The following is a 22,335-nucleotide window of genomic DNA, read 5'->3' on the forward strand; positions in this document are numbered from 1 at the left end:
CTGGAAGACTCTGAGACTCCGAGACTTCAGTGTTGGTGTACCCCTTTCGATCTCGAAGAACGGTTGTCTTCTTTTTTACCTCTTCGGAGTCCTTCAGTAAGGGGCTGGGGCGATATCCATCGAATGTCAATCTAACTTCCTCAAGACTTTCTTGTCATTTTGCCAAGAAAAATAGATGAACGTCTTCGTTTTAATTAGGTTCGGTAATTGAAATAATCATTAAGACTCATGCCATGATTAATCAATCATTGTTACGTATATGGAGGATGGAATTTCATTTGCAACTGAAAAAAGAAGCTAAGTCTACATACTGATTAGATGAGAAGATTTAGCTCAGCAAAATAACTGACCTTGTGGAAAATCACTGAATACTGAGTAATGAAAGAGATACAACAATAACGGCTTAGCATATTCTCTACATCAATTACGGACTCATCTGAACGGTTGAAGTCTTCGAGTAATTTTTCTCTTTCTGATTACAACAGAATCCCCAGAAAACTGTAGCAAAAATAATTACATGTAGTACTGATCGTTTTATATCTCTACGTATTACTCTACAAAATACTATTTATCACGTTTGGATGGTTCCACTATAAATACTGCAACCCAAATATACCTTTGTCACAAATGCCGCTTAGTGTGATCGAGGTTGACAAGTTACTCACTCAATCATATAATTGATTTATTAATTAGTTGATTAATCTCGGAAGAGCTGTTTACATGACCACACGGTCACCGATCAAACATAATTATATGTCTTAGTGTAAAGGTCAATCGGCTCAGACAGATTAGGTAAATTTTCAGTGTTTTTTCAGGGGGTGTTTTTATTAAAAAAAAAAAAAAAATGATAAATCCATCAATCTGTCAATCGCTGTCTTGAGCTTCATTAAATAGGGGACCTGCTGCCCCATAGTGGTTGGCAACGGTCCTCAGAACCTCCAATGGATTTCTCTAAGAAGAAACTTCGGACTACTGTCTGTATTGTATCAGTGTGAGACAGTTTCTATGTCAATGGCTAAAAGGGATAGAAAGAGTCGGCTTTTAGCTCCCCACGTATGACAAAACTAAACGGTACAGTTCAAGTTAATAGAAAGATATCTTAGACCCGGTCCAGACACCAAATGTCAGGCAGTCCTGACGAAAACGAAGGAGTTGAGGGGTTCTGAAAACGAACAGTTTTGCTGTCCATCCTCCAGGACTACCATATACAGGTATCCGTCATCGGTTCCTACAAATAGATGAACAAATAAATGATTATATAAATAGAGAAATGAATGAATTGATAAGATGATAAATGAATAACTAAATACATGAATAAATAGATAAACAAGTTGTTGAATAAATAAGGACATAAGAAAATAAATAAATACAATGAGTAAGAACATAAGTGAAAAATGAATATATAAAATGTATGCATGAATGAAGAGATAAGTAGATAAATAAACAAATACATAGGTACATAAGTAAATAAAGAAAGAAATAGTAAAATATATAAATGAATATGAAAAATTAAGTAAAAAAACGATAAATAATCAAATAGAGAATTCAATGTAATTAGATAAAACTGACAAATAAACAAATAAAAAAAATAAAGGGAAGAGTCAATGAAAATATAAATAAATACAAATAAAGCGAAAATAAAAACATAGGCTAATGATCATCCTAAGAAGACGTTGGCCGTTCTCTGGCTGAACTCAATTAAGGAATTCTCGATTTCGTTAATTCGTCGGCTGAATCATGCCCCTTCTCCAGATTTACCTTTGTGGGGGAGGGAGGTTAACGAAAGACGTTTTGATTCAAATGTAAGGGCACCAAAAATAGATAAATGAAAATAAGAAAATAAATAAGGAATCAAGACTAACTGGTCCGGTTTGGCTCCCCTCATGTATGTATGTATGTATGTATGTATATATTTATGTATGTATGTATGTATGTATGTATGTATGTATGTATGTATGTATGTATGTATGTATGTATGTATGTATGTATGTATGTATGTATGTATGTATGTATGTATGTATGTATGTATGTATGTATGCATGTATTTATGTATGTATGTATGTATGCATGTACAGTATATGTGTGTTTGTGTACGAATATATATGTGTGTGCACGTGTGGGTGGGTGACACATGCATGCATAAATACATACATACATTTATGCACACACACACACACACACACACACACACACACACACACACACACACACACACACACACACACACACACACACACACACACACACACACACACACACACACACACACACACACACACACACACACACGCACGCACGCACGCACGCACACGCACGCACACACACACACACACACACACACACACACACACACACACACACACACACACACACACACACACATGCGCGCGCGCGCAAACACACATTTTGTGTATTTTCAGCCTTCGGCTGCCATGTTTTCAATAAACCGTTTATTATTATTATTTACCATATATATATATATATATATATATATATATATATATACATAAATATATATATATACATACATATATATATATATATATATATATATATATATATGTATATACTTTGTTAAAAAAATACAGCGACTTCTGTATTTATGATCTTTTTGATACTCTACTTTGCGAACTGCAGATTTATGCGTACAGTTGAGCACAGAAATACTATTACCAAAAGGCATAGTAAAACACAGAGGAGTGTTCTTAATATATTAATGACGTTTCGTACACTTTGTACATTTTCAAGTGATATTGATTACAATAATAAGACATGTTTATATATTGGAAAAAATATAGGTTTTATGGTGCGGGGTGAGGTAATAAAACCTATATTTTTTCCAATATATAAACATGTCTTATTATTGTAATCAATATCACTTGAAAATGTACAAAGTGTACGAAACGTCGTGAATATATTAAAAACACTCCACTGTGTTTTACTATGCCTTTTGGTAATAGTATTTCTGTGCTCAACTCTACGCATAAATCTGCAGTTCGCAAAGTAGAGAGTATCAACAAGAAGATCATAAATACAGAAGTTGCTGTATTTAATCAAATATGCTTACAGGAGAACCTGCTGCCTAAATATTCAAATATATATATATATATATATATATATATATATATATATGTATATGCATATATGTTTGTATATATGAATATATATATATATATATATATACATATATATAATATATCACAACAAACTAATGTCGTAGCACATCTGCTGAAGAGGATCACGGATAGTGATCGAAATAAATGGATCTTTTTACTTTCGCCTATTCTTCTCCGAAAGTGGGTCATTAGTATTATATATATATATATATTTATACCATAAGTTTTCCCCTTTCAAGGTCAGTAGCTCAGTCAAAAGCACGTACATATATCCCTCCATTCAACTCCCCTCCACCTCCTTTTCCTTCCTCTCATCTTAGCTCCTCATGGATGATGGGTCATCCATGTATCCCGCCAACTACCCTGGGTCAGAACCAATGTAACAGGACAGAATACATCCACAACAAGACCGCTTCATTTAATCGACCCCCCCCCTCTCTGTCCCCTCATATTCCTCATGCAGAAATAGAGAAGACTGAGAGAAGTCCCTTCAGGCTGCGTCAAAGTATCATTCACATCTAAGCATGGCCTGCACCCTTCCCATTCCCCACCCCTCCCTTTCTTGCTCAACAGACATTCCCCTCTTGCTCAACGCCCCTTCATCCCATCCATCCATCTCATCCTCGGTTGTCCCCTCACGTTCACTTTCCGCACCTCTGTCTTCCATACCTCTTTTACTAAACTTCCATTACTCATTCTTATTATGTGTCCAAACCATACCATTAATCTTTCATCAGCCGTGTCTGACATTTTCTTTTCCGTTCCCGATCTCCTCACCTACTAATCTTTTCACTCTATCTAACCTAGTAACCCCTATTATACTTCTCAGATATTTCATCTCATACATACAGTATTTAAAATTTTCCTCTCTGCCTCATATATCTACCACATTTTGTATGAAAGTGGCTGTTGCCGACAATTTTTTTAGAAATAAACGCCATGTGATCACAGAGCGCTTATTAGTACGATGTTTTGCTTATTAAAATTTTTCCAAGTGTTTAATCGTAATACACATAACTGAGATTAAATAAGAGGAACTGAGGGAACGGAGAGAGCGAGGGAGAGAGAAAGGGAGGTAGGAGGAGGGGGTCACTGAATATTAGAAAAGGTTAAGGGGAAGATGTGGCAAACCTCTGAGAACGGGAAAGGTTAAGGATAAAATGGAACAGTTGGCTGGATGAACGACATTAGCTCAACCGAGGAACAAAAGGTAAAAAAAAAAAAAAAAAAAAAAAAAGTTGGGCGAATGTCTAGGGGGGGGGGGTCAATTGGAAGGCAACTAGGGATGGCTTAAATTTTTGTTGTCAGTAGGCATGAAAGGAATTAGGTGGGGTGAGATATTGAACATGCCCCTATCTAGTTCAATTGTGTTGGTTCCTTAGTGTCCAGTTAAAACGTTCTCGGTCAAAAACGTCCTCGGGTTCGGGCGACCAAAACGTCCTAGGTCATAAACGTCTTCGGGTTCGGACGACCAAAACGTTCTCGCACCAAAACGTCCTCGGTCAAAAACGTCCTCGAGTTCGGGGGACCCAAACGTCCTCGGTCTAATTGTTGACGACGGTCTAATTTGGGGACCGCCTCATCTCATGCATGTCATGACACTGCCTGGAATGGATGGTACCGAATGGATACCCGAGCCATGCCGTTACCCGTAGCTACCTGATGAATCTGTCACAACACCGAGGATAGAATGGGACTTTCATACGGTCATTATGTACGTGCTCTGAGAAAGGCGTACAATTTAAGGAACAAGCGGAACTTCCTTCATAACTGCATTGAGGAAATGATCTCCCCACAGGTCTGCGCCGAAACAACTTCCCCAATTTGACCACCCTTTTCCTTCTCACCTTAAGTCCTACCTCATGGAATGCTGGACTAGCCTTTTAACGATGTCATCCCAGGCTTTCGAAAAAGCCAAGAAGATAGGCTCACAGCTCCGCCATAAGATGCCTGGTTCGATCGCCGAAGATATAAGAGTGAGCATCGCCACATTTAATGACCAACAGAAAAATAGACATCTGCGTGAACTGGATAGAATTTGCACTGAAAGTGTTTGGAAATTCATGGGAAGACCTGAAATCATAGTGAATCTCTCTAACAGAGTATTATCTGACATCGAGACCGAAGTACTCAGCCTCGAGCCAAAATTTGCAAGCGGCATCCACAGCTAAAATCAGATCATCAATTTGCTCACGAAAGATTACAAATACTACGACAGCGAATTCATGCAAGACTATACACAAGGGCTGCTGACCTTAGCTATCAGCAAACTTCCCGACCCAACAGTACTCAGAAGATACGTTCGAGCTCTGGAGATATTATCCAAGGATTCTTCCATCAGAATCACTGCTGACAAGGGAGGTGGAATAGTGGTGATGGACAGCATAGACTACACACAGAAGATGAAAGAACTGCTCTGTGATGGCAACACGTTTTGTGAAGTCTCCCAATCAGAAGTAGACAATGAGACAAAGAACTTCACATACAAAGTAAGCAAAAATATCAAAAGTTCCGATGCAGGCAAAAAACTCCTTTACCTATGGCCAATCCTCCCACGCACAGCTACGATGTATGGTCTACCCAAAACCCACAAAGTTAATATACCAATGAGACCCATAACGTCAAGAATATGGGATGCCCATCACAAAACAGCAGGTATGTTGACCAGACATCTATCCCCTCTCCTGGGAACCATCAGTGGAGCACATCTCAAACACTCAGCAGACCTACTGGAAAGAATTCGTGATATCTCCAACCGCAACAAGTTGGCCAGTCTGAATGTAAAAGGCCCCTTCACATATGTTTCATCTAATAAGGTAATAGAGCGCATTAGAGACAAAATAAATGATAAAATAGACTTTCCTCTGCCCTCTAAAGACTTTGTCAATTTGATAAAACTTTGTGTGGGATTCAACTATTTTAAGTTCCAGGACTACTGTTTCCATCAGAAATTTAGTATAGCTATGAGTTCTCCGTTGAGTGCAATCGCTGCCAACATGTTTATGGAACTTTTAGAAGCAGGATCTTTTACTGACATCGTTACCGAGCATGATATCTTGCTGCGCTATGTGGACGATATCATACTGATCACACCCAGGCGATTCAACCTTGATTGCTTTCGAACTGCATTGAACGAGGTAGAGCTCACCATTCAGTTTTCCCTAGAAGAAATTCACAATTCCTTTCATTTCTTAGACACATACATATAAAAAATGGTAACCAGCTGAAATTTAAAGTATACAGAAAGCCTACCAACAAAAACTATTCAATTAATCTCTACTCTCACCCTGACATTAGGGTCAAGAAAGGAGTAGTGATAAGCTTCTTCTTTGGGACACTCAGAATATGCAGTGAAGAATACTTAGAAGAAGAGTGCTGGTATATCAGGGAAGCTTTTTAGGAAATATAATTTCCAGAGTTCCTTATAGATAGATGCAGAAAACAGGCCATCAAGATTCTGGAAGGCCGTAGGCAGCAGGGCGGGACAGTCAAACATCTCGTGTTACCAACCAGCGACGTCGCCACCAACCTGACTCGTATTCTAAAAACCACCAATTTGGAAGTAGTGTGCCAGACCAGTAGGACAATCAAAGACATCACCAGGACGAAAATAAACATCGGTAAAACGCTGACCAATAAAAACGGTGTTTATCGGATTCCGTGCTCGGGATGTGAAAATTCCTACATTGGGGAAATATGAAGCGATCTAAAAACCCGGATACGAGAACACCAATACGACGTCCACCATGATGTCACCACCAACGCGTGTGTTGGGCACAGAAACCATAGCAACCACTTGATGGACTGGAAAAGGCAGAACTTCTAGTACAAGAACTCGACAAGATCCGTAGAAAATGTTTGGAGGCAGCCATTATACAAGGAACCAACACAGTTGAACAAAACAGGGGCATGTTCAATGTCTCACCCCACCTAATTCCTTTAATACCAATTGCCCACAAAATTTTAAGCTATCACTAGTTGCCCTCTAACTCCCCCTACCAGTAGACATTTGCCCAATCTTTTGATTTTTTCTTCATTTTGTCCCTTGGTTGTGAGCTATTGTCCTTCACCCGGCCAATTGTTCCATCTTATCCTTAACTTTTCCTGTTACAGATATTTGGTCCACCTTCTCCTTAACCTTTCCTAATATTCAGTGACCACCTCCCTCCTACCTCCCTTCCTCTTGCCCTCCCTCCCACCGTATACCCAGTTCTTCCTATTTAATCTCAGTCATGTGTATTACGATTGTGTACTTGAAAAAAGCAAAACGTCGTACTGATAAAGGCTCCGTCCTCACGTGGTGTTTATCTACCACATACAATGCCTTCGGCACAATTGCTCATTTCATACAATCTCATCTTTGCATCCATTCCTAGTTATCTATTTCTCATAACACTTTTTAGTCCCCCAAGGCATTTTCTTGCTTCTCTCAATCTACCCCTTACCTCCACCTCCTCCCCTCCCTTTCCTGCCACATGCAACCCCAAATATCTAAAACCACATCCTCCAGCCTCTCTCCTTTTAGACTTACTTCCAACTTATTCTCTAATCTTGTACATCTCATCACTTTGCTTTTACCCATATTTACTTTCAACTTTCTCTTGTCGCATACCTTTCCAAACTCCGCCACTAACTCCCTTAATCCCTCCTCTGACCCTGCCACAAGCGCAGTGTCGTCAATAAACAATATCTGTCTCACTTCTTATTTTTCTCAATTTTCTTTAACAATTTCCATTACCATCGCCTTTACCTCCCGCAACACCCTATATTAATGAGTATATAATATAGATCATATACCGTATACCACCAATTCTCTTCAAGACCATTATAGAGACTTCTTCATCTTTTCAAAGCTATTCACTGGTATGGTTTGCCTTTTTATTTTCTATATCAATAGCGGCAAGTATACCCAATATTACTCCTTTCAGGAAATTTTATTCAGCTGATAGAAGATTAATATTCTACTTGGTTGATCCTGAGCCAGCATTGGTTCCAAATGGTGTTTCTTAGGGTTTGATGTGCTTATTTTGTGCATACAATGTTTAAAATTGTAATAGATATGGGTTTTGAGAAGATATACAAAAGGGCTGTTGTATCCTTGGCTTTTGTTAAAAATTTAAAAAATCACCGTCGTTTGTTCATAAAAAATAAAAGGAAAGAATAAAGAAAGGAAAAAAAGGGGGGAAAATTGAGATGCAGGTATGCGGTATAACCTTCATCTTCCCCCAAGAACTTCTATCCCTGCTACTAACAATCACTCTCCATGACAATAACAAAAGGAATAAACAACACTGAATTCTGTAATAAGAAACGAAGGCTTTCTTGGGATTAACTCGAGCTTACAGTTATTTACGAGATGGAAGGCAAACAAGAGAATTTTTCTTACTCAAAGACGAGAGCAGTTAATGGACTTCTCCTTTTTTTCCGAAATCATATGCTCGCACAAGGGAACAAAAAGAAGAGGAAAAAGAAATCTTTATCTAACCGACGGAATGGCAAGAGAAATCTCGTCAGACTCCACCGAAGGCTGCTCAAGAGTTTTGGTCTGTGGTGTCAAGGGAACTCTCAAGAGAGCTTTCCATACACAGTTTGTTTTTCCAGGACTCTCTTGGGCTTCCAGTGTTCTTAATCCTGTGGTTGACTTATGGCCATTTCTGCAGGATTTTATTGAGCCCGTGGGACTGGCACCTAATGGGCTGAAACGAAAGATATTTATGGATGTATAAACAGCGCAATGAACAGAACTCTGCATCAGATAGTGTAACATAACTAACCACAACTCTGTTCAATATGTCTACTGCAGGACCATCGCTCTTTCCCTTTTGGAACAATACAGCCTCCATACCTCACCAATTTGGATGAACCCATTAACGTTCAGAGGCCGAATAAAATCATATGTCGTTAGTAGGAACAATATATAAAAACGGTAATTGGGGATTTCATGGGTTGATTCAATTTCGGCTTGGAAGGTGCATGCAAAGATTTGAGCATGTTGGAAAGGCCGTGATTGTGATTGAAATTTTAAATCAAGGTGATGAGCTTGATCATACCAATTCAGTACTAGCATTGAAATGCGAGAATGATATACTGGACTTCTGATGGCCGCTGTTGCAGAGAGGGGCTAGGAAGCCATTAACCCGCGTGTATCCATATACCAATACTAACCATTATAATATATCGCATGCCTGACACGTGATCCACATGCATGCAAGGTGCCCAACTGGCACTGGCCTCTTGCAATATCTCCAATCTTGCTGACCTCCACACTTCCAAATCATAAACACCTGACTCAAATATACAAAACACATCACGCCACCGCTCAACAAAAAGTTTCCAAAACAAGTACATAGTGTCACCAGACAGATCATTAAACATTTCCTTATAACTACCAAACTACATAATTATAACTTCAACCCATACACCATTTCATGACATATTCACTAATACTAAATAGATCCATTGCAATACAACTAACACAGAAATAGTATTGTATAATCTCAAACCTATGATCTAACTGTTAACCTACACTAAATATACATAGATAGGCTTATTCGCATATACATGCGGCGACTGCGTCGCCACACAAGAGAACTCTACCTTAGAGGCCAGGGAATTCTTTCCCCATGCTGTAAATATATCTTTAGTACAATAAACCAAAAAAGCCCGAAGAGGATTTGCTACGCTGTAATCCAGCAGGTTACCAGGTTACACGATTGGTAGCAACGGTGGTAGCAGTCGGCTAGCCCTCCCTACCCCTCCGACTTCCCACGTTCACCTGATTAGCCATTCACAGGTTACACGACTAGCGGCAGCGGTGGTGGCAGTCCGCTATCCCTCCCTACGCCTCCGAAGACATACCACCCGTCTACAAAATTCTACACAGCCTCCAAAGGAAGCCGCTAGTTCACGACTAGAATCGTCAGCCCAGAGCAGTGATTCCCAGCAACGCAATCTCAAGACAAAACTCAACGCATCACCGCATCAAACTCCAATTAAGTCACAAGAACGCCCTGTGCAACGCATCGAAGCCCAGTATCAATCAAGCCCAACGCATTGGCTTCAAGACTTTAATAAAGACCCCGGAATTCAACCCAGGCTCACAAAAATCGAGGGAACTACCCACAAAACTTCATTCAGTCCTCCGCACCTACTTCAAATTCACCTGCCACCTTCCCACTAGCCTACGCAACATTTCCTCAAAGCAGAGCCGTCCGAGCTCACAAATTCAGCAAACGCATCGTGAAGGATTCTCGCGCACCCACTCCATAAGTAATATTACTCAAATTCTTACTCGCTCCCCTACTTCTAGAACGAAGCCACGCAACTCCGATAGGCTACCACCTCCAAGGAATAAAACCCTGGCTTACTGAGTTCGGGGTAGGAAGCTTACCCACTGCTCCACGATGGCTTCTGATGTAAGAACAACGAAGAGAATATTTAACTATGAGCACCTTTAATCCATCCCATAATCTACTGTATAAGGTATATGTAGTCATTTCGTTAGGGGCTTTAGTGACACCCCTTCGTACGTAAGGACGCAGTTTTACTTTGCGACTGGAGACTAATTTCTACTAAAGGAAGAACGTTCGTCATTTTTTATTTTATTATCTCTCTTTTTTGTTATCTTTCTTAAACTTCTCCTTTTGATTAACCTCCTTAAATTTGTCCTTTGGCACCCTTATGGCTCTCCGGCTTGGTTTTGTCTCAAAGATATGGTACAAGTACTGGCAATCTTCAACAAAGTATAATACTCTTTTTTTAATTCGATGACGTGTCTAAGACGAGGTGACCCTTAACCTCTTTAAGAACCAAACTCCGTAACTGGAATACTTAAAAAAATATTCTGGTTAACCCTAGAGACTATTTATGCCTCTCTTGGTTGATCCTGAGCTTGCATTTGTTCCAAATCGCGTATTCATTCTAAACAGAATTAATTGGTTTTCTTCAGCTGCGTATGAATCTTGATTGTGTCTTTATGAAGTTATATACATATGCCAGACGATTTCATTCACCGCAGAGGAAGGTTTGACGCAAATGGGGGGAAATAGATTATCTTGGTTAAACTATCGTACGGGCTATCTCGACTTAACTATCCATATTAATCCAATGATTTTCAAATGTATCGATTGTAAAACCTACTCAGCTGTTCTCTAGATCTCCTGTTCTTCTCTTCCTCCTCCTCCACCTCCTCCTCTTTCACTCATCCACCTCCTTCACATCATCCTTTTCTTTCTCCTTCACCACCTCCTCCTCCTCTTCCACCTCTTCCTCCTCTTCCTTTTCCTCCTCTTTTCTTTTCCACCTCGTTCTCCTCCACCTCCACTTCCTCATCTTCCATCTCCTTCTCCTGATCCTCCTCCTACTCCCACTCCTCCAACACCCCCTCCTCCATCACCTCCACCACCACCATCTCCCCCTCCACCTCGTGCTCCTCCTCCAACTCCTTCACACCTCCTCCACACCTCCTTCTGCTCCTCCTCCATCTTCTCCTTCACCTCTTCCTGCTCCTCCACAACTTCCTGGTCCTCCCCCACCATCTCCTCCTCCTCTTCTTCGTCCTCCTCTTCCTCCTTCCTCGTCCGTATATTTACTCTCCTCCGAAAAGAGTTCTGCGTTCATCAGGCAGCCTCGCTAGGGGGAAAAAGGCCTTCGCAATCAACAAGTTTTCGCGTTCGTGTTTAGATGTTTGTTGAAGAGAAACGAAAGATCAGCTAGATGCTGTAGGCATCCGAACTAGGGACGGCAGGGGTGTGTGGGGGGTTCGGTCAGGTGGTGTAGATTTATTAGAGGTTGGGCGACTCCTTCTCCGGTTCTACAGTAAATTATGTGCCCCGCTCATTTGCCCTTGACCCGAGTGGTGTGGTGAAGGCAAGGAATGACCTTTTAATCACGTGGGGGGTGAGATGGTAATGGTAATATATGGGATTTAGCTTTTAGTAATATAGGTGTATGCTTTGACTCGGTCATCACCGTACAAGCATGTATGTGTATATATATCTATATATTTTTCTGTGTGTATATTTTATATACATACATATATAAATAAATAAATATATATATATATATATATGTGTGTGTGTGTGTGTGTGTGTGTGTGTGTGTGTGTGTGTGTGTGTGTGTGTGTGTGTGTGTGTGTGTGTGTGTGTGTGTGTGTGTGTGTGTGTGTGTGTGTGTGTGTGTGTGTTTGTGTGTATTCACTTGGTCTTTGGATCACGTGTTGGACTCGTGATCGACAGCTATTTCCCTCCTGGAAGAGAGCTCTGAGCTCGTAGGTCCGATCTATGGGTAATGCTATGACCTTGCACACACACACACACACACACCCAACTCCCCGCCCACGAGAGTCAGAGTAACGACCCGAGGCACAGCGATACCGAAATAATTTCGGCCCTGGGCAGGATTCGAACTGGATACTGGGAGCACTTCTACTTCCCAGTTCAGCGCTCTACCAACTGTGCCACCGTTGTGTGTGTGTGTGTGTGTGTGTGTGTGTGTGTGTGTGTGTGTGTGTGTGTGTGTGTGTGTGTGTGTGTGTGTGTGTGTGTGTGTGTGTGTGTGTGTGTGTGTGTGTGTGTGTGTGTGTGTGTGTGTGTGTGTGTGTGCGTGTGTGTGTGTGTGTGTGTGTGTGTGTGTGTGTGTGTGTGTGTGTGTGTGCGTATGTGCGTGTGTGCGTGTTTGTGTATGTGGATGCGTGCATGCGTGTACATGTGCGCATGTATTCTGAACAATTTAATCCGCTATTGCCCACTATGTTCACTTTGTATTCATAGCAATTGAATTACATTTCATTCCCCCTTGTACTCTTCTTCTCCTTGTCCCTCTCCCTCTCCTGAACCACGAATTCGATTGTGAATAGTTTAGAACATTTGTCATGTTAGTAATTATTCACGACAGCCGTATCAACAAACAAGATTCCTATTCTGTGGACAAAGCGAAAACCAGTCGAGGAAGGGGGAACAGATTCTGGAAACATCCTTTTTTGAGACTCGAGAACGAACAAGTAACATAGACAACCCCTACGTCAGTTTCGAAATCCTTGTTCCTGATGACCTCAGAAGCTAATCCGAGTTTTAGTTGCTGATGATGGAATAGAAACTTAAATATATCTCGCGGAAAAGAAACGTGGCAACTAATAAATGAGATGAATAGGAGGAAGACGAGGATCATCGATACTGTAACTTTAGAATTAACAATTCCTACTCCCTCCTGATGATTTTATCTACCTAAGGAGAAAGGAAATTAAGTAACCATGATATGATTAATTATTTAAATGATTAAAAAACGCGGTGATTAAACAGTTATAGAATTTTGAGGCCCGAATACTCTTCAAGAATATGCGTGTGAATACAGTACATATACATTCAAAGAATAATGAATACGGAACTATCATCATACATACATACATACATACATACATACATACATACATACATACATACATACATACATACATACATACATACATACATACATACATACATACATACATACATACATACATACATACATACATATATACATATATACATACATACATACATACATAAATACATACATACTTGCATACATACATACATACATACATACATACATACATATATACATACATACATACATAAATACATATATACTTGCATACATACATGCATACACATATACATACATACCCACACATACATACATACACACACACATACATACATGCATGCATGCATTGCATGCATACATACATATATAAACACAGAGACACACACACAGAAGCAAGCAAGTGCGCTTAAACAGTAGGCTCATAGATATGCATTCAATAATCAACAGAAAGTTTAAGGACAGAGACACAAAAGCATAAACAAATATACGCATGCACGAACACGCACACACTCTGAGCTCCTGTTTTCGATGGATAGTAGCTGTTGGTCACGAGTCCAGCACATGATCCAATCCATGGTGAAATGCATACAAAGGGTCGTGCCTACTGTGGCCTGTGATTGCCAAAAATGGCGCATCCGGCCAAGGCAAAATAAAAAAGGAAAGGAAAAAGAAATTTGCATCGTTCGCAGTATCAGGTCTCCTACGTAGAATTCCGCTGTGGTACCACAAACCTTGCATCTTTAAATTTCTCCGAAATTTTATTAATGAAACGTTTTATCTTATTCAGGATATTTGTTGGAACTGCTCTACTTTTATGACTAAATATGAAAGAAGGCCTCCAAGCCTCATCATTTATGCTCGGATAGGTAAACGTTCCTGAATAAATGATGAATTTAATTTCTAGTTTTCTTCTCATACCGAACGCTAGACCTTCTACCAATTCTTCATTTTTGTATGGAAATTATCTCTAAATTAACACAGTAGTCTGGTATCAACAAGAACATCTTTATTGTGCATCAAATTAGAGAAAAAAAATTAACTTTAAAACTCTAAAACTAATAAAAATAAAGTCGTTCCACTTTAATCTGCACTAAATTGACCAAGTGAATCATTGCATAATTGTGACATGTAATATTCCTTGTGTGTTGTACATACGTATTTGTAATATTGTTTGTTTATTATTGTACACTTAATGTATCATTATAAGAACCAAGTGTAGTCAGTCTTGATTCCGCTTACGAAGCGTACGCACGCTTGTTTCTGTAGTGCTAAATCATACATTTATTAATTTCGAGTTTGTTTCATGAGCCACCCAATATAAAGGTAGCTAAGGATCTAAGGCATATTTTGCTCGGTGTTATAACGTGTTAGCCTAGCACAGTCAGTGGCGGAAGACGCGTATCATACCTGGCACATATTTGGGGAAACGTGTTATTTAATTAGGTTAAAATCATTAGCCTTGTACTTTGCAGCTGAAAGTAAAACAGTGCCATTCAAAAAAGTGTCCTAGACAATCGCTTCACGGTGATCACTGAGCCATGAGCGATCGTGTGGATCCTGGCATCCTACGGTACAATTGTCTTGGTACTCTGCGAATCCCGTATGATGTCTTGGGTTACCGTAATTTATTCTTTCTTGTTAAAGTTAGAGAAAATGTATAAATTTGGTATAGTAGGTAATCTATAAGAAGACATCCATGAAAGTTTCCCAATAAAAAAACAAAAACAAGGAACGACCTAAAAAAAAAAAAAAAATGGAAATCCTCGTTGTGCACTGGTGCCATAATCGAAAATTGATCTTGTATTTGTTTAGTTGTGGGTTCGAGTCCCAGCAGTGACTGTTCGTCGGTCTGCCCTAACAGTCTAAGCACATAGGGCAAAGATGACAGCTTTGGCCACAACTACTCAGCGTCTCCTGGTGTGGACTCCTCACTTTCTTCTTCTTATTCTTTATTTCTGGAAGTCGTATTGGGTGTTTGCCTGTACTGTGCAAGACTACCAACGATTGCATACAAAAATCAGGAGAATCAAACAAAAGTTCTGTAAAGCAATTTTTGGGCGACAGTATCAAGTAACGGAAACAATGTCATCAATATATTTCGGATTTGCATCGTTTTGTGAACGTAATGGATACAACGGCATTTTGAGGTGACATTACGATGAAGAGCAACCGTTGAGAGAGGGGTAAGATGCCAACTCTTTAAAAAAAAAAAAAAAAAAAAAAAACTCTTCTTAGTTATTGTTCTTTGTCGTAATATGTCCCATTGCAAGAGTCGGCGACCATAGGCTCCTATAGTGGTGACCATCACAGGATTTGCACCGTTTTATGAACGGCATTTTGAGGTAACATTACGATGAAGAGCAACCACTGAGAGAGGCGTAAGATGCCAACTCTTCAGAAAAAAAAACTCTTCTTAGTAATTGCTATTTATTGTAATATGTCCCATTGCAAGGGTCGACGAACATAGGCTCCTACCCCCGGCGAATGGTGACCATGACAAGACCTTCCCAGGCGCTTTTGTCATGTTTGATCTCGTGCTGCTTCTGGTGCGGGTTTCCGGCGTGATCGAAGGAGATACGAGCTTGTCGCAGATGGAGCCATTCACCAGCGTCGTGGCTGGAGAGGCTTCTCGAGTGGTCTCCGAAAGGAGTTATTGATTGATCCTTTGTCTCTGAGTATGTGCACGTCACTCGAAGCAGAAAGACTCGAGGTCTTCCTCAAGGAGCCTCGCTACGTCCTGATGGTAGTGAAGAAATCGCAAGCTGCTTTAGTTGCCATTGTGCTGTTTTATTTATCTAACAATTTTCTTTGGTAGGATGGGGTCTTTCTTCATATTTCTGGAAATCTTTAGTCTTACAACCTAGGAAATGTTTACCTGTAAGCATGCTTAGGCTCTATATACTGAACTTTATCTTTTATGTAGAATGCCTGTCGAGTAATGATGAGAGGAGTGTTTACGTGTTTTATACCATATAAGTTACATATGAACCCATCCACACAAATTCACATAACTAAACACACACATATACAAAAGCACAAACACACACACACACACACACACACACACACACACACACACACACACACACACACACACACACACACACACACACACACACACACACACGAACACACACACATACACACACTCACTCACGCGCACATACATACAAATACACCCACAAGCACACGTACAAACTAGAGATAAAACGCGCGCACCACTAGGCATGCACAGACAGGGACAGACAGGGAGAGATAAGTAGCACTAAAGATACAGACTGTCTGAGGACTTCCTTTCTTCTCACACTGTGGAATGGCTTCAGAACCTCGAAGTTAAATGAGATGGCATCGCTGCGGTGCGTGAGCGAAGAAAAGCGGGAACGGAGATGATAGAAAACGGGGAACTGGTTAGGATGTGAGAAATGGACCCAGAGTTGGGAGTTAAAGAAAATGGGATGACGGGACGTGAGGAGATACGTGCTATAATGGAAAATATGTATTTGATTATTTTATTTGTTCGTTTTATTATCCCGATTTCTCTAAGTTCAGTTTTGTCACGTACCTATGTGACTCCAATTTGCATGCTTTGTCATTGTAATTCATTATGATTATAAGATGAAAGCAGTGATAGCATATTTTTCTTAAGATAAAGAAGAGGTATTCGAGTATATGGCAGTGTTTCCCAACCTGGGGTGCTGAAATCAATTATAGGTGGTGCTGGAAAGTGATGCACACAAAAATCACATTGATATACCTAATTGTGCATATTTGACTTTTTCCATGCTATTTTATTTTTCTAAGTTGTTCTTATTTCTTCTACAAACAATATTGTCAATTTGTTTCAGTTTTAAAGAATTGTCATCCTAGGATAGCCCGTATGAAGAATTGTCACCCTAGGATAGTCTACATGAATAACTGTCACCCTAGGATAGCTCACATGAGGGATTGTCACCCTAGGATAGCCTACATGAAGAATTGTCACCCTGGGATAGCCCACATGAAGAATTGTTGCCCTAAGATATTCCACATAAAGAATTGTCACCCTGGGGTGGCCCACGTGCAGAATTGTCACCCTAGGATAGCCCACATGAAGAATTGTCACCCTAGGATAGTCCATATGAAGTACTGTCACCCTGGGATAGCCCACATGAAGAATTGTCGCCCGAAGATGTCCCACATAAAGAATTGTCACCCTGGGATAGCCCACATGCAGAATTGTCACCCTGTCAAAATCTGGGGTGACGATTCTTCATGTGACCCCCCACATCTTCAGAGAACGCCTTTCTAGTAAAGGCAATTGTAAGTTATAGCAAGAACATAGCGACGTAAGGTTTGTGGCATCTGTGGGTCATTGCTTCAAAGAGATACAGGTCGACTTGGATAAATCAAAGAAGTTTTGCTCACCAAAGTTGAGAAAACAAGGAAGAAAGATCAGATGTTATTCGAAAAATAGAATGAGAGATAAATGAAGCTAAGGAAGTAAACGAGTGAATTAAAAGAATATGTAAAAATAAAATAGATATATAGATACAAATAAACAAATAAGCAAATGTGCCGAAAAGAAATGAAATATATGGATGCTGTAAATATTCGAAAAATGGAAAGAGAGAGAAATAAAGCTAAGGAAGTAAACATGTGAATGAAAAGAAAATGTAAAAATAAAATAAATGTATAGACACAAATAAGCAAATGTGCAGAAGAGAAATGAAATGTATGGATACTGGAAATGGAAATAAAGACATACATACATATACCAAGGCTTTTTCCCCCTTACAAGGGAGGTAGCCAAAAAGGGAAAGGCATAAAATAATTCCCATCCATTCCATCCCTGAATACACTCCACACCCCTCCACCCTCCCTCTTATCCGAGCACCTCCTGGAAAGAAAGACGAAGGAGTAAAATATGTTTGAGTAATAGAAAAGAACTGGAAAGAAAAGGACGGAAAGAAAATAATAAAAGAAGAAATGTAAAGAATGGAGAAGAGGAGTCAATCAGCGGAGGAGAATTAATAGGAAACTTCCCTTCATGACTTACAGAAATGACGCACGTCGTGGTCTGAAACTACCGAAATCCAAATTTGCAGAAGATATAGTCCTGCGCTGAAGAGCAAATGATCACTCAAATCAACTGTCTAATCAGGAGGGTTTGGAAAAGTTTGCTCAATTAACTAATGTGGAGAACATAAACGATCTTGGAACGATTACTGGTAACGATACTAAATGTGGTGGCACGCTAGGCTAGCATGCTATTTGCTTTTCCTAATTCGTTTGAGTAGCAACGACTTTGGTTACAATATTCTAGACTTCCGTAAGAACATCTCAACAATGTGTCCAACATTCGTTTAGGTTTGTCAGTCAGCCTCTCGCTATAAGACGCAAGTTTAATTTGACATTTGGAAATTTGAAAAACAAAAGATCATGACCGAAGTCGTTTCTACTCAAGCGAAGTTAGCATGCTAGTGAGAAATGCTTAGTGTGCCGTCACCTTAAGTTATCGAATCTTATTTCTTTTTTTTATTCATTTAACATGATTATGATTTTTTTTTCGTATCTGACATAAAGGTCTCCTGTCGGCTTGTTCCACCTTTTTGTAATCCTTTGTATCATTCCATCAGAAAAATCCAAACCTATTTTATGAAGGATAACAAAATGCAACGAAAGCAAAATTCCAAACGGCACCAACAAAATGCATGAAAAGCCATTCTATATTTGAAATACTGTATACCATCTTCTCATGATTCCTATATACCACCGAAAGCATTGGTCGATTAGAACGGGTAATGCCACAAGCTAATTAACATAAAGAGTTCACATAAAGAAAAATCGAATATGCAAATTTGTCAAAAAAAAAGGTCGAAACACAATGATCAGGGGGAATCGCTAGATATTTTTTTTTTTCACAATGAAAGCGACATCGGGAGTAAAGGCTTAGATCGAACGCAATGCAGTGTGGCACAGGTCTGTCACAGCAGGGCCCGAAAATGATTTATCTTCACAGCTTCATAACGAGGTAACCCACAACCCATTCGTAGTCATTCCTTGCCGGACGGAAGGGGAGGGGAGGGAAGGGGAGGGGAGGAAAGGGGAGGGGAGGGGAGGGGAAGGGAGGGGAGGGAAGGGAAGGGAAGGGAAGGGAAGGGAAGGGGAGGGTAGTAGAGGGGAGGGGAGGGGAGGGGAGGGGAGGGGAGGGCAAGGATGGGGAAGAGAGGGGAGGGTAGGGCAAGGATGGGTAGTAGACGGAAGGGGAGGAGAGGGAAGGGGAGGGAAGGGAATGAGAAGAGAGGGGAGGGGAGGGGAGGGGAGGGGAGGGGAGGGGGGAGGGTATGGGAAGGGAGGGCAAGGATGGGGAAGAGAGGGGAGGATAGGGCAAGGGTGGGGAGGAGTGGGAAGGGGAGGGGAGGGAAGGGGAGGAAAGGATAGGGGAGGGGAGGGGAGGGGAAGGGAGGGGAGGGGAGGGGAGGGGAGGGGAGGGGAGGGGAGGGGAGGGGAGGGGAGGGGAGGGGAGGGGAGGGGAGGGTAGCAGAGAGGAGGTGAGGGGAGGGGAGGGCAAGGATGGGGAGGAGAGGGGAGGTGAGGGTAGAAGAGAGGAAGGAGTGATTACGTAATTATTCCTTAGAGAGGTGATGCGTAGAACATCCCTTTGGCCCGCATAATGCATTTGTCTATTCGCAACCTCCCTCCGCGCATTCCTATCAATAGCACTCTCTCTTTCTAGTGCAAATACGACTGAAGAAAAAGTAGGGCAATTCAGAATACAAGCGAGCGTCGAGGAGATGAAAGGGAGAAGACAAGACGGAAGTGGAAGGTCGAGGAGGAACTGGCGTTTGTGCTCAAGATGAGGTCAAGGACGAGCGAAAAGTCAAGGGTACAAAGGCGACCGATAAAGAAGTGGAAGAGGCGATGTTAAGTGAGAACATATTAAACGAAAGGTCCCTAAGAAAGGCTGCAGAGAAAGAAATGGTGAATAAAAAGAGGAGGAGGAGGAGGAGGAGGAAATGGAAGAGAAAGAGGGCGAGGAGGTGAGGAGGAGGAGTAGAGGGAGAATAGGAGGAGGAGAGGGAGGAGGAGGAGGAGGAGGAGGAGGGGGAGAAGGAATAGGAGGAGGAGAGGGAGAAGGAGGAGGAGGAGGAGGAGGAAGAAGAGGAAGAGGGCGAAAAGGAGAGGAAGAGGGCGAGGAGGAGAGGAAAAGGAGTAAAGTGAGAGGTAGGAGAATGAGGAGGAGGAGGCGGAGAGGGAGGATGAATAAGAGGAGGAGACGGAGGAAGAGGAGGAGGCGGAGGGGGAGGAGGAGGAGGAGGAGGAGGAGGAGGAGGAGGAGGAGGAGGAGGAAATGAACGGGAAGAGGGCTGGAGGAGAGGAAGAGGAGGAGTAGAGGGAGAAGGTGGAGAAGGAGGAGGAGGAGGAGGCGGAGTAAGAGGAGGAAATGGAAGAGGAAGAGGGCGAGGAGGAGAGGAGGAGGAGTAGAGAGAGAAGGCGGAGGAGGAGGAGAAGGAGGAGCAGGAGCAGGAGGAGGCGGCGGTGGAGGAGGAGGAGGAGGAGGAGGAGGAGGAGGAGGAGGAGAAGCTGGAGTGACATTTGGAGAAAAAAGAGTAAAATAAAAGAGGAGGGAAAAGGAGATGGAACGGGGGAAACAGAACGTGAAGAACACGGAAGAGGTAACAAAATGAAAGTGAAGATAAAACCCCATGGAAGAAACAAACAAACAAAAAAATATAACAAAGAAGAGATCACAAATGGGAGAAAAGAGGAGGAGAAACTAAATAGAGGAGACTCAGAGGAGAAAGGGCCGAGAAAGTAAAAAAAAAAAAAAAAAAAAGGATGAATAGGAGGATGAGACAGAGGAGGCAAAGCGGAGGAGGAGGAGGCGGAGGGGGAGGAGGAGGAGGAGGAGGAGGCGGAGGAGGAGGAGGAGGCGGAGGAGGAGTAGGAGGCGGAGGAGGAGGAGGAGGCGGAGGAGGAGGAGGAGGAAGAGGAGGAGGAAATGGAAGAGGAAGAGGGCGAGAAAAAAAAATGGGTTGAAATGTGAAGAGGACATGTATGGAGACAAAGAGGAAATACATTAATGAGGAAAGGGTAAACAGACAAATATAATATCTGGGGCCGTGAATGTGCATAATGAGGAGGAATACGTGACAAAGGTTCAAAAGTGGATAAAATATTGGGTAAGGAAAAAGGAGGAAGAATGAAGAGGGGAGACTGCGGAAGAGAAGAAATGGAGGAACCGAAAAGGGATGGTAGAGGAGGGGAGGAGAGGAGAGGAGAGGAGAGGAGAAGAGAGGAGAGGAAAGGAGAGGAGAGGAGAGGAGAGGAGAAGAGAGGAGAGGAGAGGAGAGGAGAGGAGAGGAGAGGAGAGGAGTAGAGGAGAGGATAGGAGAGGGGTGGGGAGGGGGAAGGGAGAGGTGGAGAGATTAGGAGAGGAGAAGAGAGGAGAGGAGAGGAGAGGAGAGGAGAGGAGAGGAGAGGAGAGGAGAGGAGAGGAGAGGAGAGGAGAAGAGAGGAGAAGAGAGGAGAGGAGAGGAGAGGAGAGGAGAGGAGAGGAGAGGAGAGGAGAGGAGAGGAGAGGAGAGGGGAGGGAGGAGAAGGTAGGCGAGGGGAGAGGAGGGGAGGGGATGGGGAAGAAGAGGAGTAAATAGGGAAGAGAGAGAAGAGAGAAGGGGTGTGAAGAAGTTGGAACGAAGGAAATAAAGGAGAATGAAAGAGGGCGAGAAAAGAGAGTAGAAAAGAATGACAGTGGAGGATGAGAAGAGAGGAAAAGAGTTGAAGGTAAAGAGGAAGAGAGAGAAGGGAGGGAGAGGTAAGGGGGAGAAGGAAACATGATCGGAAGTGAGAAGAGAGAAGACGAAAAGAGAAG

The sequence above is a fragment of the Oratosquilla oratoria genome, chromosome 7 (assembly GCF_046742065.1).
Source record: "Oratosquilla oratoria isolate Oo_2021 chromosome 7, ASM4674206v1, whole genome shotgun sequence".
Classification (NCBI taxonomy): Eukaryota; Metazoa; Arthropoda; class Malacostraca; order Stomatopoda; family Squillidae; genus Oratosquilla; species Oratosquilla oratoria.